The following is a 21120-nucleotide window of genomic DNA, read 5'->3' on the forward strand; positions in this document are numbered from 1 at the left end:
ACTGGTGTTACTCCATGTGAAAGTGAGCGAACGTGTTCTAAATGTTCGTGAAGCGTGTAACTCAGGCCGAACGTGGGTACCAGCTCGGTATTCACCTTGTCAGATGTGGGGAAACCACCTACCAATCACATCAGGGCTGGTTGCCACGCCTGTCCCAGTCGTTCATCAGCCGGCCTTACCTATCCAGGGGACCGGCGCGCCTCCCCAAATGCCGGAGGCGACGTGCTAACGCGCGTGGATCCCCAGGCGGGTCTTTGAGCAAACAAGGATAATCCACATTATTTAATATCTATGTGACCTTTTCATAATCCACATGGATAATAAGACTGTAAAAATTTCACACACGAAAGCATATATATTAATCTTACGAACGAGATTTTCATATTATTATTATTATTATTATTATTATTATCATTATTATTATTAGTAGTAGTAGTAGTAGTAGTAGTAGTAGTAGTAGTAGTAGTAGTAGTAGTAGTAGTATTCAAGACTCCTAGAGCGACAGAACTTAAATAGTTCAAGAAGTTTCAGTGACACAGCTAATGCAATTTTCATACAGATGATACTAGGTACTAGGGATGCACGTTTTAAATTGGTGATTTAGTAGTTACAGGGAAATTTTGTAGACTGCTTTAATGAAAGCGGCAACACATTAAATAGAGACGAAAAAGGCTAACAATAGGCTTTCTTTTTTATTAGGTAACATTCTTTTTTATCATTTTTATTTTTGAAATATGTTACACTTTAAGTTTTCTTAGCTTTAACCTTACCACGACGAATCCGTGTAGCGCAGTTTTTTTTATAGGTGGCATATAAACAGCCTACTGAGATGCCCTTCTTGGTCGGCTTAGTTTATTTTTTGTTGGAGAAACGAGGGAGCAGTCTGTTGGCTGCAACTAGGAACGTTATGATTAAAAGATAAATTTCGTGAAGGAGTTTTTATTCCATTTTGATTAAAATGGGATCATCGATAATCGAAGCTTAGCGCCCTTACGATAATTTTATAGACAAGTAAAAGTCCACAATTTATACCGAAGGAAAGATAAACATCCTGTAAAATGCTAACGGTGAGACTACGCAAATAAATGCTACACTAAACATCAGATCGTGTAGTGATACCGGATTCCAATCTTCTTAGTTTCAGGAATTCTGTTTATTCAGAAAGCCATTTATTAAAAGTACCGTACGTGAGCAGGAAAGAACAGTAAAATCTCTTTAACACTAAACTGATACCTGTGTACCGAAAGAGGATTGACAAGTGCTGCTTAAATACGCTGTGAATAGTACATTTACGAATGTGGCAGCGAGTTATATTAACGTCCCGTAAGTACTGGGTGGTTATAATTAAAGTAAAACTATTCACGGAGACCCATTGTGGACTATAATTATCGTATGACAGCGAAACTTGGTAGATAAGCTAATGCGTTAATGCGGAAACGATTAACGGTGAAAAAAATTAGTTCAAATTTTGGCGGTGTACAGCATTTCGTCGAAGACTTCGGTGCTCATATTGAACAAATTGTGTAAATGGCGGTTAATAATAAAATCAACATTATGCCTTTCTCACTTGTTCGACTACTTCTGCCCACATACCGTTGCTGACATTTTCTGCCCACATACCGTTGCTGACATTTTCTGCCCACATACCGTTGCCGACATTTTCTGCCCACATACCGTTGCCGACATTTTCTGCCCACATACCGTTGCCGACATTTTCTGCCCACATACCGTTGCCGACATTTTCTGCCCACATACCGTTGCCGACATTTTCTGCCCACATACCGTTGCCGACATTTTCTGCCCACATACTGTTGCCGACATTTTCTGCCCACATACCGTTGCCGACATTTTCTGCCCACATACCGTTGCCGACATTTTCTGCCCACATACCGTTGCCGACATTTTCTGCCCACATACCGTTGCCGACATTTTCTGCCCACATACCGTTGCCGACATTTTCTGCCCACATACCGTTGCCGACATTTTCTGCCCACATACCGTTGCCGACATTTTCTGCCCACATACCGTTGCCGACATTTTCTGCCCACATACCGTTGCCGACATTTTCTGCCCACATACCGTTGCCGACATTTTCTGCCCACATACCGTTGCCGACATTTTCTGCCCACATACTGTTGCCGACATTTTCTGCCCACATACCGTTGCCGACATTTTCTGCCCACATACCGTTGCCGACATTTTCTGCCCACATACCGTTGCCGACATTTTGTGAATGGTAACGTTTCTATGCGTCTTTCTTTGACAGTCCCAGATTTGCACCTGATGTCCAAAGTTGGAACAAATTTTTTCCCAACATAAATTGGTTCCGCATTAACGCAGTAGAATATCTTCAAAGTTTCGCTGCCGTACGATAATTACAGCTCACACTGGACCTCTGTGGGTAGCTGCACTTTAATTATAACCATCCGATAGTATGCGGCTCACGTAACTCTTTTCGCAGCGGGCACACACGTGAAACTCGGTAAAGGATGTTCCGTGCACTCCTATTTTACCTAATTCTGTTAACGCCATTATCCATTCGCAGGCGCTGTGTCGAGAGCGCCATTGTGAAGGTTGTGAGTAGCAAACGATAACAGACTACAAAAAGCTGAATTATTTCCCCACATTCAACTACTTCATTTGTACTGTTGCAGTGAACGCGATAGGAATGCATTTATGATGCCTAATTTAGTTCCTATTACCTTATTTTAATGTATGTTGAGTAAAATGAAGTAGTGATCCTTGTAGATACGGTGTGCACTCATTTTTTATTAAGCCCAAAATGCCGGAGTATACTTGAAATAAATAATAAATTATACTAGAAGAAATGGCTCTGAGCACTATGGGACTTAACATCAATGGTCATCAGTCCCCTAGAACTTAGAACTACTCAAACCTAACTAACCTAAGGACAGCACACAACACCCAGTCATCACGAGGCAGAGAAATATACTAGAAGAGATAGGATAATTTGTACCGACAATCATTCGGTTACTTTTGTGATTTCATACATTTTCTTCGCTAGCTGTTTAGTCGTCGGTCATTTTAAAAGCATGAAAGAATTTTTTTTACGCATCTGTTGACCTGTCTGCCAACGGCCTTGCCGCAGTGGTAACACAGGTTCCCGCCAGATTACCGAAGTTAAGCGCTGTCGGCCTGGGCTAGCATTTGGGTGGGTGACCATCTGGTCTGCCGAGTGCTGTTGGCAATGTAGAAGGCAAAGATGATTCTCATTGGCATTTTAAACGTACATTTCGTAGCATAGTTCCTTCAAGATACAATGCATGCTGGGAGAGCATGTACTTTATCTTTTCGTTAGACTACTTGAGTACTAGAGTTTTCTGTAATACTTGCATGGTTCGCTTTAAGTTCAGAAGTTTGTCATGTACTAACATCGGAAATACGGCTCTGCGATATTGGGGAAGATTGCAAAAGACCGTTTCAGGCGAGGTAGCCTTGGGAAAATGTCCATTCGAAGTAATAAGGAATGAAAAAATTTCCGATGTGAATGAAGTGCAAATGTACTTCAGATTTATTTTTGATCATAGTTTTCTTCAGGGGGTAATTGAGAGCACGTGGGTTACGTAAAATTGGATCAAGCTCCGGAGAAATATTCTTTTTGACAACTTGGAAGAAAGCTCACCAATAATGTGCGACCAAGACCTTGCTTGATTAATACATATCACCTTGCGAAAGATTCCATCACTCATTATCATATGCACAATTTTTGTGATATTTGCTATACAAGCTTCGCTTCACTGTTTCGTCAACCGTTGTTCATACTAAACTTCTGCTAAAATACCCGAACTATCTTATGTCTTGTTGTTTATCCGTTTTAGTGTTTTCAGAGGTCTGCCACCAGTCGTTTACTGACCTATTCCTTTGCAGATATTTGCCGACGCTTCTCCCTAAATGTAACAAACTATCTTTTCCATTCACATGTAATACCACTGGAAACTTTGTTCCGACGAATATGTGCAAACAGGATTTTACATCCAACATCACGGTGCTACTGTTGATAACGCCAGTCATTAGAGGAGCGATAGAAACGTCCTCCCTCCGAGAATTCGTGGGACCGAAGGAGACAGATAGATCTTTTTCCCACTCATTAACCCACTGCTTTTTACCTTGTATGAGGGAGACAAAGAAACTATCATCGTAATGGATCATAAGGATGCTGCAAATTTTCTCGTTTACGTGCACTGTTTGTAGAGTCGTACCTCGTCGTCGTCAATCTTCTGTAGTTTAGTAACTGATTTTAAAATAATGCGCTGAAAGTCATATCCCTTAATATAATTTTCGCTTTTCAAAATGCAGCATATGTTATCTAAGTCAGGGAAGTCTTATCGGACGGTTGTTGGAAAACTTGGTGCTAAATGTTGGCCTTGGAATAACACTGACGTGATTTTGGAGTAAGTTTTGGAATGCAGAATTGTAATGCGTGACAGTTAGTCTCATTATGTGATGGTGCCCGAAACATTACCTAATGAAAAAGTGATCAGACTGACGTTGAAGGGATTGAAACTTTTTAATAGACTGACGACTTTATTATTATTATTTGTAACGTCGACCAGTGACGAAATCGATCCTGGCTTACATACCACGATGCCTCGCTTTGAACGGAGTCTTTTAATTTCTTAGCTTACAAAAAACTCATTTTTCCGTTTTCGGAAATTCTAAAAAAGTTTTACTGTTTCAGGTCAAACATGTAATTTGTCGCAAGCGTATGTACAATCACATCATATTTATCCCAAGTAGGTCTGCTAAATACAGTGTCAGTTCTGGTTTTATATCCCACGACTTGACATTTGTTAGACGTTTGCAAATTCCTAAGAGGAGCAGGAAATGGTTGAAAACAAGGATGTGACACATGGACAGCAGGGAAAGTGAAATGAAATTTCTTGAAGCATTTTGATTGCGGTGCTGGATACGCGTGTTTAAAGATATAGGGGCAAATAAAATTGTGATCCAGAAGTCCTGCAAAGAACTGATGAAGAAAAGCTATTTAGGAGATCAGTAGAGTGAAGAAGTGGATTGGTCACGTAATACGTCAGAATCCGTACTTCATAAATGTCGTAGAAGACCGCGACTGGCATTTCTAAAACAAGCTGCACATAATACAGGAGTCCCTAATTATATAGATGTCATCGTCTAATAGATTCAGATACAGAGGTGCTATCTATTCTGATGATGATGATTCCGTGCAGAGATTCAAAATATAGAACGTCGCTAATGTGAGTGACATAACATTCTGAAAGTAAAATTTTCAGAATGATTGTAAGGTCCTTCCAGCACTGGTTAAAACTACATCCATACTCTGAATAGGGTCCGCAGAAGCTTACTCGGGGGGAGGGGGGGGGGGAAGAGAAGTCAAGACCGTGACACAAAAAAATTATTGTACCCCCAGACCGTTGGTTATCCGTGTTTTGGCGGGGGAGGCGAGCGTAGCAACTACTTCGCGCACGCCTCTGGTACTCCGCAAGCCATTGTGAAACATACAGCAGATTTTTTTCCCTGTATTATGCATAATTGTATCTATTCACGTATTGAGAATGCTTACATAGAGGCTTCTGTGTTCGCCGAAATTAGTCTTGTCTTGTCTTGGGGGACCTACGGAAACAACGGTAAAAGAAATATAATTCTATGTGAAGGTATGGTAAGTTGATTATTTTTTAATATATTCAGTTTAAAACTCGCGCCACAGGATGCTGTTTTCTCATTGATTTTTATTTATTTTTTCTCCAGCCGTTTTTGGTAGTGTTGAGTATATTATGTAAGATAACCCAGAGCACTAGAGCTATACTCTGTGGAGGAGCTGAAGCCACCAGATAAGTTGTAGGATCTAATGTAGACGCTCATGTTATCGATATATTGCATTTACATACACAACTTCAACTAGAACTCTATCCTCTGTTGGTTGGAGTGCTCGGCTGTCCAGCATTTTAATTGCAGCGTAACACTCCGATTCATTGTGCCACACAAATGTCTCCTTTGTTTGCGTCTCGCTTCATCTGTCGAGCCTAAAATCTGTATATTAGTTACGAATTTAGAAATATCGAGGAATGCATACAAATGGGGTGCTGTAAGAAGGCCAATCATAGTTAACTGTAGCTAGGCACTGTTGCTGTTTACATTTGGACGTCGGAGACTACTTCGCCTCTGCATCGTGTTGAGAAACCACTCTAGTGGACTTGTTTTCAGGACACAAGCAGCAAAGCAGCAGTCTTCTGCTAACGGAACCCGAAAGTAAACGCCCGCTGCTTCAGAACAATGCGTGGCGTGAACCGTACCACTAAAAGGTTTCTTCGGTTCGACCGGGGGAGACCAGGTAGTAACAGTAGGGGGTAGACGGAGTGGGGTGCTGACGGAGCGAGCGTGTGTGGTGTTTTTTTGTGTATGTGTGTTTTATTTTTTTGGGAGGGGGTGGGGAGGGAGGCCTTGTAATGATGTAATGAAGTATATCAACTTTCAGCTTGATGGAGTAACGGCATTACACGGCGATGAAATCGGTTTTGCATTACCGTGACGACCATTTCTTACGTAGCGACCATGTTGTATCGGGGATGCCTTAAACTATAGTGAAACATGAGGTAGATAAGAATGATACATTATAACCAAGACCAAAATTAATTAAGAGTCTGTGGTCCTACGGATACAATAAAGAGGTTTTTCAGCAATCGCGTGAAATGGTTTTCTGTACCCAAACTTGCCCGTAGTGAACACGACAGTAAGCATGTAAAATTTTGATGTCACAGAAATTTACCGGAGCGGTCTCTTTTGCGCCAGTAGTTTATGAAGTTTATCAACTTTCAATATAGGCTACTTGCACATGCGAAGGGGAATATATTAACAGTGTTACGAAATTAAATTTTCCGTGCAGGTTGTACCAAAATTAGTACCCGAATTTTGTCGCATCTTAGTGGAGGACAGGAACATTGTTATTATTATTGTTGTTATTGTTGTTGTCAGCCTTCTGCAATCATAAGGAAAATTCGTTTAGTGAAAAAGTTTATCAACTTCTGATTACAGCTATTCATTCCGGTAATGTGATGATGTCGCTAGGAACTAATGATGGCGCGATGTATAACACAGTTAACTTCATAGCCACTGGGCGAATAATGATATAATCCTTCAACTTATTTTTATTTGATTATAAATCCAGTCATGGTTCACAAATTTTTGTCAATTAGATTATTAATTTCGGTCAGCAATGACTACTTTGGACCTAAAAATAAGCAAACAGGGGTAGCTTGACGTACAATGTTTCCAAATTACACAAAATACAGTACGCGAACATGACACAAAAATCTTCGTTCTGCTTCACTAGCAAACTGCGGATGTGTTATTTTATTACCAACTATTCCACAAATCCGCCATTGCCCGGGCATTCATTTTGCCAATTTTGTATTAGAAACTGAAAAAATGAATCGTGTTTGTAATGTGATACCGAAATGGCTCTGAGCACTATGGGACTTAACTGCTGAGGTCATCAGTCCCCGAGAACTTAGAACTACTTAAACCTAACTAACCTAAGGACAACACATACATCCATGCCCGAGGCAGGATTCGAACCTGCGACCGTAGCGGTCGCGCTGCTCCAGACTGTAGCGCCTAGAACCGCTCGGCCGGCTGATACCGAAATAATTTCATTTCCTCCATTTTGTAATACATATGGATTCCGTTGTATAATTGTACTGTTAATTTTGTGACATCATTAGAACTAGATTTTTAATAAAATCTCTCCTCGAAGTGGTATTTGTATAAAATACCCTAATTATGTCCAAGGACAATAGTTTTTCATTTAATTACATCTAATTGTGAACCGTCTTATGTGCTCTCGATTGGTGGGTGGATTATGACGGCACGGGTTGTCCGTTAAAAAATATTTGTTCTTCTTTGTCGGTGAGCTGCAGACCTCTTATTTCATGATTCGACCGCATTTTGCAATGATATTGTATGTCTTTTGTCACATAGGTACTATTAATTTTCAATAAAACCACCTTCATTACTATTTTAACTATAGCTCATGAACAGATGGTGTGGGACAAGCAGCCCTGACATTTGATATTTTTTTGTTTTATTGCGTGGGCGCGGTGTATGCGCTACGAATGCTTTCTTTTTGTTCTGCTTCATTAACAAACTTCACACTTGGTTTTAAAGATAGACTGCATTGAATAATGATGCTCCGTAATTTTGTGACGTAGTATAAACTTTAATGAAGCTTCATTGCGTGGTACACTTTATTTTGAATTTAGTGTTTGCTGAAGTCAGCCCAAACAAATAGTGCTCCTCACGTCTTCCCACATTAGCCTAGTCCGGTATTTGTTTTGTCGATTTGTGTTAACAGACAGTAAAACGCGAAGAGTAAACAGATCCTACAGCGACTCGGTAGCGGTACATGCTTGGCGGTAGCGGTCAGCGCGGACCAAGACACTGCTGCCGCTGCTGGATTGTTTTTTCTTCGCGTTTTACTGTCCCTGTTAACACAAATCGGTAAAGCGAATATCTGACTAGGCTAATGTGGAACCGCTTTATCAAACAGGCACGTAAAATTTCCCTTTAAAAATCATTTTGTCTGTAACGGAAACAAAGCGACTTATCTGTCGACACTGGACGTCGAATGGAAGACGTGGTGAGCTTTATTTGTCTGGGCTGACTCCAGCTTCACAACGTATAAACGAAATTCAAAATACATGCTGAAACACCAGAGAGAATGCGCCTGACGACTTTCAGGAGAGACACCCTGTTTTGAAATCTATTTGCGTTAAACTCTGCGGGAAAGATTTTGTACATTTAGTTAAAAACAATGTTTCTATTGAAATTATGTTAACTGACGTGCCAGAATGAAGGTGCGTCAGTCTTTGCTGCACGCAGTATATTTAATTACCTAAAACTAGCAACGTGTGTGGCGTAATGATGTTCATGGTACTCAGTACACCGCATTTACTCAGGTATGGAAATGTTTAAATTTGCTTACCGTGATTTCTGATTCAGCATTTTGTGTAATTTGGAAACATTGTACGTCAAGCTACCTCTGTTTTTTTTTTTTTTATCTCTGAAGATGGTCATAGTTGACCGAAATTAGTAACCTGATTTATGAATGTATAGTGGTTTGTGATTGGATTCATAATAAAATAAATAATTCCAGGATTGCTGTACAGCCGAACTGCGACTATTTCGTTACTGGGTAATCCCTGAAGTCTTTTTTTTCCTTTAATTAAAAATGCATGGCTACTTACTCTGTGTGAGGAACAGGAGGAGCAGTGGCCCGGGTGAGGGGGGGGGGGGGGGGGAAGAGATTGTTACGGTCTTCCCTCCCGAAGACCGGTTTGATGCAGCCTCCACGCTAGAATGTCTTGTGCAGGTCTCTACATACCTGCTGCATCCTACACCTGCTTAGTGTTCGCAAGCTTTCGTGTCTCGTTACAATTTTTACTCCCCTCACTTCGCAGCACTCCAAAATTACCTATATCTTGATGCCTTGGCGTGTGTCATTCCAACAGATAACTTCTTTAAAGTAAATTCTGGCATCAGCCGAAGAAGTGAAATAAAAAAGATTCACCCCCAACCTCCTGATATCAGACACTCTGACCGGTACTAAACTTTGTATGTCGATAGAGTATCAACCAAAACACGGATTTAGTTCGTGCTGTGTGCTGTCGTCCAGTAGAACATGCGTAAACAGTAATTAAAAGTAACACCAGAACTACGGATGCAGGAAAAGCGTATCTGTGAACAATTATCTTGAAGATCTGTTGTGGGTGAGTTGGAAGAGCAAGAAGTCGTCGATCAAAAGGTCCTATGTTTAAGTCTCCCACTGATGACTTTTTTAGATGTTTACGCGTGTAACTTTATGGCAGAACATTTTCCTGACATGTGAAAGGAGTTCTCGGAGCTCTTAGCAAGATTCTTTTGCCAATCTGCTTTCGCTTAGTTACTTAAAAGTAGCAAACCTATAGAGTACATTTGTGTAGATAGATGTGGTGTTCTGTCGGACATTGGCAACAGAACAGACACCAACTATCGGAACTGTAGAATAATGAAACAACTGCATCACAGGTGTGGGTTCACGGATAATACAGGAGAAAAAATTGTGACCATTGAGATTTAACCCAGGATCCTTGGTACGACGATCTAACGCTCTGCAGACTTCCCCACGGAAACAATATGTATTAGTTACTCACAGTTGAGCTTTTCCTGTGCTCCGTAGTTTTGGCGTTGCTTTTAATCAACGCTTACGCCCGTTCTGCTGGACGACAGCACATAGTAAGAAGGAAATCGGAGTTTTGGTTGGTACTCTATCGATCCCACAACGTTTGGTACCGATCAGAGTGACTGATATCTGGAGGTTTGGGTGGAAGTGCCATGGTAGGGAACATTGACGTTTCGTGTGAAATGGTATCTACATGCTAAGCCCAGTAATGTGTAAAAGGCTCAAACATCCACGGATGAAAATTTAGTACCAAATGCAACCAACAGATGGCATGCGATTTAACAGCCACTGCTGTTAACATACGCTTATTCCTAAGTGTTAGAAAAAATGGGGGAGGCACCAATAGTAGTCCCGGTATCTTGGTGCACTGAAGCATGCCGCGATGAAATTCGCATGCGGAGACGTGCTCTCCGCGTTTTTTATCAGTCATCCCACTATAGCCAAATGCATTCATTATAAGCAGTTGCGTGCACAGTATCGTCGCGTTCTTCGGCATAGCAAAACAGCTAGCTGGATTTCATTCACTAGTTCTTTCAACAATTTCACTCCCCTTCCGTCGTGTGGGCCAACCTCCGGCGGCTCTGCGGGACCAAAATCCATTCCCCAATTTCCAGCCTGACACAGCAGACGGTGTCATTGTGGACCCTACTGCTATCTCCCAACACTTTGGACCGCTATTTTGCGGAGATTTCGAGCTCCTCCCAGTATCACCCTGCCTTCCTCCGTCGGAAACGAGCAGAGGCGGCTCGTGTGATACATTTCTCAGAATCGTGAGCGCTATAATGCCGCCTTTACCATGAGGGAAGTAGATAATGCTCTCACTTCATCCTGATCCTCTTCCCCAGGGCCAGACGTTTTACATTTTCAGATGTTGCAGCATCTTTCTCTTGCGGGCAAGCACTTTCTGCTTCATACGTACAACCGCATCTGGTCAGAGGGCACATTTGCCAGACACTGGCGTGAAGCCACTGTCAAACCCATACCTAAGCCCAGTAAGGACAAACACCTTCTCTCAATTTACTCACCACTGCACAGTCCACAATGTGTTTCGAGCGCACCGTTCTGCAGTTGAACATCTCGTCACTATGCCCACCCATGTCAAGAATGGTATTCTGCGGAAATCGCTTACTGTGGCCGTGTTTTTCGATCTGGAGAAAGCCTAAGACACCTGCTGGAGAACTGGTATCATCTTTACTCTTTTCCATGGCCGCTTGCCCCTTTACTTAATGAATTTTTATAAGACCGAGTTTTCAAGGTACGCGTGGGTTCTGCCTTGTCGGACTCCTTTATCCAGGAAAACGGTGTGCCTCAGGATTCCTTCCTGAACGTTGTCCTCTTTGCTATCGCCATTAATCCTATAATGGCCTGTCTCTCGCTGGGCATCTCTGGCTCCCTTTTTGTTACGATTTTGCCATCCATTGCAGTTCTCCATGGACCTGTCTCACTGAGCGGCGTCTTCAGCGATGTCTCGATAGTCTTTACTCATGGAGCATCGACGATGGCTCTCGTTTTTCCACTTATAAAACAGCTTGTATGAATTTATGGTCGCGCAGTTGGTTTCGTCCTCAGTATTTACATCTTGGGCCTGTTGCTCTTCCGTTCGTTGAAACTACGAAATTCCTGGGGCTCATGCTCGATAGGAAACTTTCTTGGCCCTCCGACGTGTCTTACTGGACAGCCTGCTGTACGCGGTCCCTCAATGTCCAACCTTAGTGGTACTTCATGGGCAGCAGACCAAACCACCGTCTTCTGTTTGTACCGGTCCATTATCCTTTCGAAACTAGATTGGGTGTTTAGTTTATGGATCTGCACGTCCGCCCCTCTTATGCCGTCTCAATGCTGTCCACCATCGTGGTATCCGTTCGGCCACTGGCGACTTTTTCACTAGCTCGGTTGAGAGTCTGTATGCAAGAAGCTGCCGAACTACCGCTGTCCTACCGCTGTGACTTTCTCCTCAGCAGATATGCAAGCCGTTCGTCTGCCATGTGTGGCCACCCATCCTATGCCTTCTCCTTCGATGACTCCTTTGATCGCCAGTATGAGTCGTATCCCACTTATTTTACCTCCTGGAGTTCGGTTTCGGCTCCCGCTCCGGCAGCCTAACTTCACGCTACCTGCAACTTTCTCAGTGGGTAGAAACCCTCATCACCTTGGCTTTGTCAGGCGGCCCTTACTCACATTGGCCTTCATTCGCTTCCTAAGAACACTACTCCATCCTCGCTCTATCGCCTTCAGTTTCACGACCTTCGCATGGAACTTCGCGATGGTACTCTTGTGTACGCTGATGGCTCTCTGACTGGCCGTGGTGACGGGTGTGCCTTCTTCATTGGCGCCGACGTTTTTCGGTATCTGATTTCGGAATACCGCTCAGTATTTACAGCAGAGCTCTTTGCCCCGTATCAGGCCACGCGACATCCTGCGACACAGACTTTTCGATTGGGTCATTTGCTCTGACTCTGTAAGTGCTCTTCGAAACCTCTTGTGTTCTGTAGACCGGTCATCCCTTAGTGCAACGGGTCCAGGAAATCTGTGACGTGCTCAGCCACTGTGATGTTCATATGGATTCCTCGTCCCGTCGGTCTGGCAGGAAACGAGCCCGCTGACGCAGCTGCCAACGCTGCAGTCCTCGTACCTCAGCCCACTAATTTTTAAATACTCTCCGATAATCTCTTATTGCCGTCTGTCAGCAGGTGGTGTCACTTTGGCGTCACGACTGGTCCTCCCTTCATGGAAACAAGCTCCAGGTTATTAAACCTCTCCCAGCGGCTCTCTCGCCGCGAGGTCATTTTAACTAGGTTGCGTATTGGGCATTGTCTTTTTAGCCATCACCATTTAAGTGGTGCTCCCCCATCACTTTGTGCACAACTTTGGACGGTCTGCCGTTTCCTGATGGAATGCCCTTTTTTTATCCTCTTACGTTCTTGTTTGGGTTTGACGTCTGGGTTACCGCCGTTTTAGCAAACGACGCGCGGGCTGTCGACCACGTTTTACTTCTTATCCGTCGTAGCAGTATGGCGAAGGCCATTTAATTTTTAGTTCAGGACTTCCATTTTAGTTTTTTTTAGCTCTAATACAAAATGAAACGAAACAAAACAACAAAACAAGACCACATGTGTGACAGTCTTGAGTGGAAAGTAACGACAAATGAAAGGAGAACGTACAGTGGCAGCAATGAAGAAAGGAATGAATACATATGTTCAACTAATTACTGCAAAAGCTCCTCCAGCACAGCGAGCAAGTCTCATTACTGATCGCTAACCTACGCCATAACTAGTAAAAATGTTTATTCTTGAGTTATCAAATGAATTGTTTCAAATCAAACGATGTAAAGGTTACAATACACCAATAAAGATAAATAAAGGCATTTATCATCAGTAACATGAATGCATGTGTCATCAGTAACATGAATGCATGTGACAGCACAGATTTCAAGAAAGCAGGACGTCGTAATATATGTAACATAGCAAATGTAAACCTTTCCATAGTCCAGTGGCTACGGCTGGACAAATATAAGCCTCATGTAGGTAAGATTAGGAGGCCTGGGAAGCTATCCCTATTTTGAGAAAAGGTGTACGGGTATAAGGACGTCAAAAATGCAACAACCTGACTTGGATGTTACAAGCCATATGTTAGAAGAAAAGAAGAAAGATTTCATTGAAGTAGTGTAGTACCTGTCAAATTATGACAAAACACAGTTTTACAAAAGCAAAATGAACTATTACTTTTTTACTGAGTATTGAATTATGGCATTTACAGCTTTTCATTGCATTTCCACGTTCAGTATCTTTATCGTACTGTTACTACGATGATTGTAATTTCCTTTGGAATCTAGATCAATACTACGCATAAATTTCAAATAAAACGCATGAATAGTGCAATTATGACTATTAATTATCTAGTATACTTAAAACTCATTTTTCTGCATTTCATGATTTTGGCACGTAGAGCATTTTTCTAAAAATTCCCCGTGTTCCCACCCTTCTTTTCTCCCCCCCCCCCTTCTCTCTCTCTCTCTCTCTCTCTCTCTCTCTCTCTCTCTCTCTCTGTGTGTGTGTGTGTGTGTGTGTGTGTGTGTGTGTGTGTGTGTGTGTGTGTGTGTCAGCTCTCCATTAGATGCGCAATCCACCTAATCTTCAGAATTCTTTTGTCACACCACAGCTCAGTTCAACTTCGAGGCTGTGCCCATCTGTTTTGTTTGTCGTGACGCTTCAATTCCATATAATGAGACACTCCCATGGAATTTTCGCTGTATGTGCGCATGCATTAAATCATGGATCACGCAGCTCCTTCAAACGATGTAGGGAGCTTTCACAGATTTCTGTAACGTTGATAAATCATTTTAATATAGACTGTATATGGAGTTAATTAACTCTCCTAGGTATGCTCTCTGATAAAAATTGACAATTGATGAAAAGTCATTTCTTTACCTATCCACCCGTATTGATGGACATAGGTCATTGCGTCTGTAAAAATGTGACTGATATGTAACGTAACCCCATACGCAAAAACCACGTGATCCTCTCATTATCTGGGCCACGTGCAATACGAGGTCCGATAGAGGATTAATACTTAGTCAACTAAGGATTCTCAGACGTAGATTTACCAGACGCTCCATTATTTTCGTATGGAGAATCAGTCTTTAAAGATTAAGAATTTTTGGTTCACCTTATATAGGCGAGCGAAATTCACATTGCCTGATGTATTGATATATGCGTTGATAAGGAAATTGGTGCATTAACGCAACTTTCGTAGAACGTAAACGTCATGAACAGTCGAATACAGCCACGTGAATTACGATGTTAAGTAATAAACTCTGAAATTTATGTGATTTCGCCACGTGTTGGAATTTCTAATCTTTCTATCCTGCACATACTCATTTGGCATTCGGTCAGACGTGCACTGTGACACACATGAATTTCATTTATAATTGTGCAACAAAAATCTACTAAAAACGTGTTAGTAAGATCGCATTTGCTTAGAGATCTATTGAGTGTGTTCGCGTAGTTATCTTAGCAGTTACAGACACGAAGATTTGTGATAGACGAAGCAGGGTAAACATAGTTGCCTGCTTTATAAGTGACGTATTCCTCCGCTGGCGGCCTTCAGACGAATGACACATGTTCCAAGTGCAACTACGCTGCTGTGTATCTCTAGATTTAGACGCTACTGACAGTTTGGCGAATACTAGTACCTTGCCTGCAGTCTGCAACAACACCGTGTCGTTCCCGCTAATCGAATGAAAGTATACTTCATTGCGTGAGAAATGAGTCCTGCAACTTACAAGGGGGCCATCAGATCTGTTAATCATGGATTCTGATGAGCCTGCCACGTTGTCCATGGGTGCGAGCTCGTAACTGTCCATTTTTTAACTGTTTACGTTTACGCCTATGTTTGCCGTCTACTATGTCAGATGTTTCAGTGGATGACACGCGCCCTGTCGATCGCGTCTTACTTTTTATTCGCCGCAGCTGCATGGCGAAGCAAATTGGACACACCCTCCCCATGCGCGCATGCGCGAGGACTTGCACCAACAATGTTTTCCGTACTCACGTTCTTGTCCTTAGCTGCTCCTCTTTTAAACTTACTTGACTGGTTTGTTGCCTTTTTCGCCTCATGTTTTTATTTAGTACTTGTTTCTCCGTGGTTCATGGTGTGGGCTCCTGTAGTCATGTCCTAGTTCATGAACCACGGGCAACGTATGAGTGGCCAAGTAAGTGGTCCCGACAATCGGGATACCAGTTACTTTGGAATAAGGCTGGGCATCTCGGACATATTCTGAGTTGTGGTCACCTTTGTGCTCATACGGCAAAGACTACCAAATCCACCGGTTAGTTCCTCAGCCGCTAGGGGTAAAACCCAATGGGACTCGGGGCAAGTAAGGCTAGCAACCTGCTTCCCTGGTACTTTAAATATGATGCTGGCAACAATCAGAGCAAAATGTCTCGGACCTTTGGAGGTGACGGAGTCCCACCTCTAACTGACAAACCAGGGACTCCTAAGATACGACTTGGCAAACAAATGGTAATGAGATGGGGAGCTATTAATATCAATGGGGGCTACTCTGGGAAGAAGGTAGAGCTGGCAGAGGCTGCAAGTAAGATGGGGCTGGACGTTTTAGCTGTTAGTGACATTCGGGTAAGGGGTGAGAAAGAAGAAGAAGTGGGAGAATACAAGGTCTACCTGTCAGGAGTCAAAGCAGGAATAGCACAATGGGGTGTAGGGCTTTACATCAGGAAAGAAATGGAACCCAGCGTAGTTGCAATAAGGTATGTAAACGAACGACTGATATGGATAGATTTGACAGTGTCTAGCAAGAAAATTAGGATTGTGTCAGTATATTCGCATTGTGAAGGGACAGATCAAGATAAGATGGATAGTTTTTATGAGGTACTCAGTGATGTAGTTGTTAGAGTAAAGGAAGGACAGTGTTCTGCTCATGGGTGATTTTAACACCAGGATTGGAAATCGAACAGAAGGGTATGAAAAGGTTATGGGTAAATTTGGAGAGGATATGGAAGCCAACAGGAACGGGAAACAACTCTTGGATTTCTGTGCCAGTATGGGCTTAGTAATCACAAACTCCTTTTTTAAACATAAGAACATTCACCGGTATACTTGGGAAGGCAGGGGAACCAGATCTGTCATTGACTATATAATAACAGATCAGGAATTCAGGAAGGCTGTGAGGGACACACGTGTGTTCAGGGGATTGTTTGATGACACTGATCATTATTTAATCTGCAGTGAAATTGGGATTGTGAGGCCGAAAGTGCAGGAGGTCAGGTCCATACGTAGGAGGATAAGAGTGGAGAAACTTCAGGATAAGGAAATCAGGCACACGTACATAACAGCGATCTCAGAAAGGTACCAGTTAGTTGAATGTAGTCAATTACAGTCATTGGAAAAGGAATGGACAAGGTACAGGGACACAGTACTAGAAGTGGCTAAAGAATGTCTTGGAACAGTGGTGTGTAAAAGTAGGAGGAAGCAAACAGCTTGGTGGAATGACACAGTCAAGGCAGCCTGTAAAAGGAAAAAGAAGGCGTATAAAAAATGGCTACATACCAGAACCCAGGTAGACAGAGAAAGTTATGTTGAAGAAAGAAACAAAGCCAAACAGATAATTGCAGCATCCAAGAAGAAATCAGGGGAAGACTGTGGACACAGGTTGGAGACTATGGGTCAAGCTGCTGGAAAACCATTCTGGAGTGTAATTAGCAGTCTTCGAAAGGGAGGTAAGAAGGAAATGACAAGTATTTTGGACAGGTCAGGAAAACTGCTGGTGAATCCTGTGGATGCCTTGGGCAGATGGAGGGAATATTTTGAAGAGTTGCTCAATGTAGGTGAAAATGCGATCAGTAATGTTTCAGATTTCGAGGTAGAATGGGATAGGAATGATGATGGAAATAGGATCACATTTGAGGAAGTGGAAAAAATGGTCAGTAGATTGCAGTGCAATAAAGCGGCTGGGGTGTATGAAATTAAGTCTGAACTCATCAAATACAGTGGAATGTCAAGTCTTAAATGGCTACACAGGATAATTGAAATGGCCTGGGAGTTGGGACAGGTTCCACCAGACTGGACAAAAGCAGTAATCACACCAATCTTTAAACATGGAAACAGAAAAGATTGTAACAACTACAGAGGTATCTCTTTAATCAGTGTTGTGGGTAAAATCTTCTCAGGTATTGTTGAAAGGAAAGTGCGAGTATTAGTTGAGGAGCAATTGGATGAAAATCAGTGTGGGTTTAGGCCTTTTAGGGGTTGTCAGGACCAGATCTTTAGCTTACGGCAAATAATGGAGAAGTGTTATGAGTGGAACAGGGAATTGTATCTATGCTTTATAGATCTAGAAAAGGCATATGACCGGGTTCCTAGGAGGAAGTTATTGTCTGTTCTACGTGATTATGGAATAGGAGGCAAACTTTTGCAAGCAATTAAAGGTCTTTACATGGATAGTCAGGCAGCAGTTAGAGTTGACGGTAAATTGAGTTCATGGTTCACAGTAGTTTCAGGGGTAAGACAAGGCTGCAACCTGTCTCCACTGTTGTTCATATTATTTATGGATCATATGTTGAAAACAATAGACTGGCTGGGTGAGATTAAGATATGTGAACACAAAATAAGCAGTCTTGCATATGCGGATGACTTAGTTGTGATGGCAGATTCGATTGAAAGTTTGCAAAGTAATATTTCAGAGCTAGATCAGAAATGTAAGGACTATGGTATGAAGATTAGCATCTCCAAAACGAAAGTAATGTCAGTGGAAAAGAAATATAAACGGATTGAGTGCCAAATAGGAGGAACAAAGTTAGAACAGGTGGACGGTTTCAAGTACTTAGGATGCATATTCTCACAGGATGGCAACATAGTGAAAGAACTGGAAGCGAGGTGTAGCAAAGCTAATGCAGTGAGCGCTCAGCTACGATCTACTCTCTTCTGCAAGAAGGAAGTCAGTACCAAGACTGTTATCTGTGCACCGTTCAATCTTTCGACCAACTTTGTTGTATGGGAGCGAAAGCTGGGTGGATTCAGGTTACCTTATCAACAAGGTTGAGGTTACGGATATGAAAGTAGCTAGGATGATTGCAGGTACTAGTAGATGGGAACAATGGCAGGAGGGTGTCCACAATGAGGAAATCAAAGAAAAACTGGGAATGAACTCTATAGATGTAGCAGCCAGGGCGAACAGGCTTAGATGGTGGGGTCATGTTACACGCATGGGAGAAGCAAGGTTACCCAAGACACTCACGGGTTCAGCAGTAGAGGGTAGGAGGAGTCGGGGCAGACCGAGGAGAAGGTACCTGGATTCGGTTAAGAATGATTTTGAAGTAATAGGTTTAACATCAGAAGAGGCACCAATGTTAGCATTAAATAGGGGATCATGGAGGAACTGTATAAGGGGGGCTATGCTCCAGACTGAACGCTGAAAGGCATAATCAGTCTTAAATGATGATGATGATGACTTGTTTCTCCTTACGTTATGATACGGGCGCTTATCACCTTAGCAGTTTTGCCCCGTAAAGAACCAACAAAATAAGTACTAACGGTAGAGGTATAGCAGATGCGCATGAAACTTCCACAGTTTTTTTCGCAAACTAGAGACCGTCACACTAAAAGTCGCTAGCCAGCTGTTCAGTGCACATCGAAGATTAATCAAAATCCGTGATTAACAGATATCATGGTCCCCCTCTCAGATTCCTATGCATTTCACCTGGTAGTCATTCTTTTACGGTGGTCACACGAGAAACCCTTTAGGTTTTGTGCCATTAATTAAAATAGATTCAGTCAGTAATGACATACGGCTCGCACATTGTGAAGTCACACCTATGGTGTTTTTAATAAGGGAGAAGTAGAAGCCGACTTCGTGGAAGATCAGTTTGGATTCCGTAGAAATATAGGAACACGTGAGGCAATACCGACCCTAGGACTTATTTTAGAAGCTAGATTTAGGAAAGGCAAACCTACGTTTCTAGCATTTGGAGACTTAGAGAAAGCTTTTGACAATGTTGACTGGAGTACTCTCTTTCAAATTCTGAAGGTGGCAGGGGTAAAATACAGGGAGTGAAAGGCTATTTACAATTCTTACAGCAACCAGATGGCAGTTACAAGAGTCGAGGGACATGAAAGGGAAGCAGTGGTTGGGAAGGGAGTAAGACAGGGTTGTAGCCTCTCCCCGATGTTGTTCAATCTGTATATTGAGCAAGCAGTAAAGGAAACAAAAGAAAAATTCGGAGTGGGTATTAAAATCCATGGAGAAGAAATAAAAACTTTGAGGTTCGCCGATGACATTGTAATTCTGTCAGAGACAGCAAAGGACTTGGAAGAGCAGTTGAATGGAATGGACAGTGTCTTGAAAGGAGGATATAAGATGAACATCAACAAAAGAAAAACAAGGATAATGGAATGTAGTCTAATTAAGTCGGGTGATGCTGAGGGAATTAGATTAGGAAATGAGACACTGAAAGTAGTAAAGGAGTTTTGCTATTTGGGGAGCAAAATAACTGATGATGGTCGAAGTAGAGAGGATATAAAATGTAGACTGGCAATGGCAAGGAAAGCGTTTCTGAAGAAGAGAAATTTGTTAACATCGAGTATAGATGTAAGCGTCAGGAAGTCGTTTCTGAAAGTATTTGTATGGAGTGTAGCCATGTATGGAAGTGAAACATGGACGATAAATAGTTTGGACAAAAAGAGAATAGAAGCTTTCGAAATGTGGTGCTACAGAAGAATGCTGAAGATTAGATGGGTTGATCATATAACTAATGAGGATGTATTGAATAGGATTGGGGAGAAGAGAAGTTTGTGGCACTACTTGACTAGAAGAAGGGATCGGCTGGTAGGACATGTTTTGAGGCATCAAGGGATCACAAATTTAGCATTGGAGGGCAGCGTGGAGGGTAAACATCGTAGAGGGAGGCCAAGAGATGAATACACTAAGCAGATTCAGAAGGATGTAGGTTGCAGTAGGTACTGGGAGATGAAGAAGCTTGCACAGGATAGAGTAACATGGAGAGCTGCATCAAACCAGTCTCAGGACTGAAGATAACAACAACAACAACAACAACAACAACAACGACGACGACGACGACGTTAGCAATATCTAGAGAACGTAAGAGATTTATGCGATCGATAATCTCATTTTATGTGGCGTTAGGTGATATCGTGCTGAGAAGACGGTTCTTGTTGGTAAGAACAAAATTTCGCTCGTGTGTAGCTGCGAAATAAGACGCCGTCTAATTCCCTAGCCCGTGCAGACGAAGAAACAGATATAAAATGATCTTCCCCTTCTTACGTCAGAGAAGGGTATCCTTGGGTTTCGTGTTACGGAAAAGTATCTGCGCATGTATAGCTTCTATTTCCTCATCGGTACTGCGTTTTGGGTGTTCTTTTGTGCAAAAAGGTTT

At 42.3% G+C, this 21120-nt stretch overlaps 1 protein-coding gene and 1 pseudogene across 3 annotated transcripts in view; both read left to right on the plus strand.

Annotated features, from left to right (window-relative positions):
* The window catches only part of LOC124711958 (mucin-19-like), a 534229-nt gene that overhangs the window by 406600 nt on the left and 106509 nt on the right, over positions 1 to 21120 (plus strand). The window lies entirely within an intron of this gene.
* On the plus strand, positions 3091 to 3208 carry LOC124712904 (annotated as a pseudogene).

The sequence above is a fragment of the Schistocerca piceifrons genome, chromosome 8, assembly GCF_021461385.2.
Source record: "Schistocerca piceifrons isolate TAMUIC-IGC-003096 chromosome 8, iqSchPice1.1, whole genome shotgun sequence".
NCBI classification, from domain to species: Eukaryota; Metazoa; Arthropoda; class Insecta; order Orthoptera; family Acrididae; genus Schistocerca; species Schistocerca piceifrons.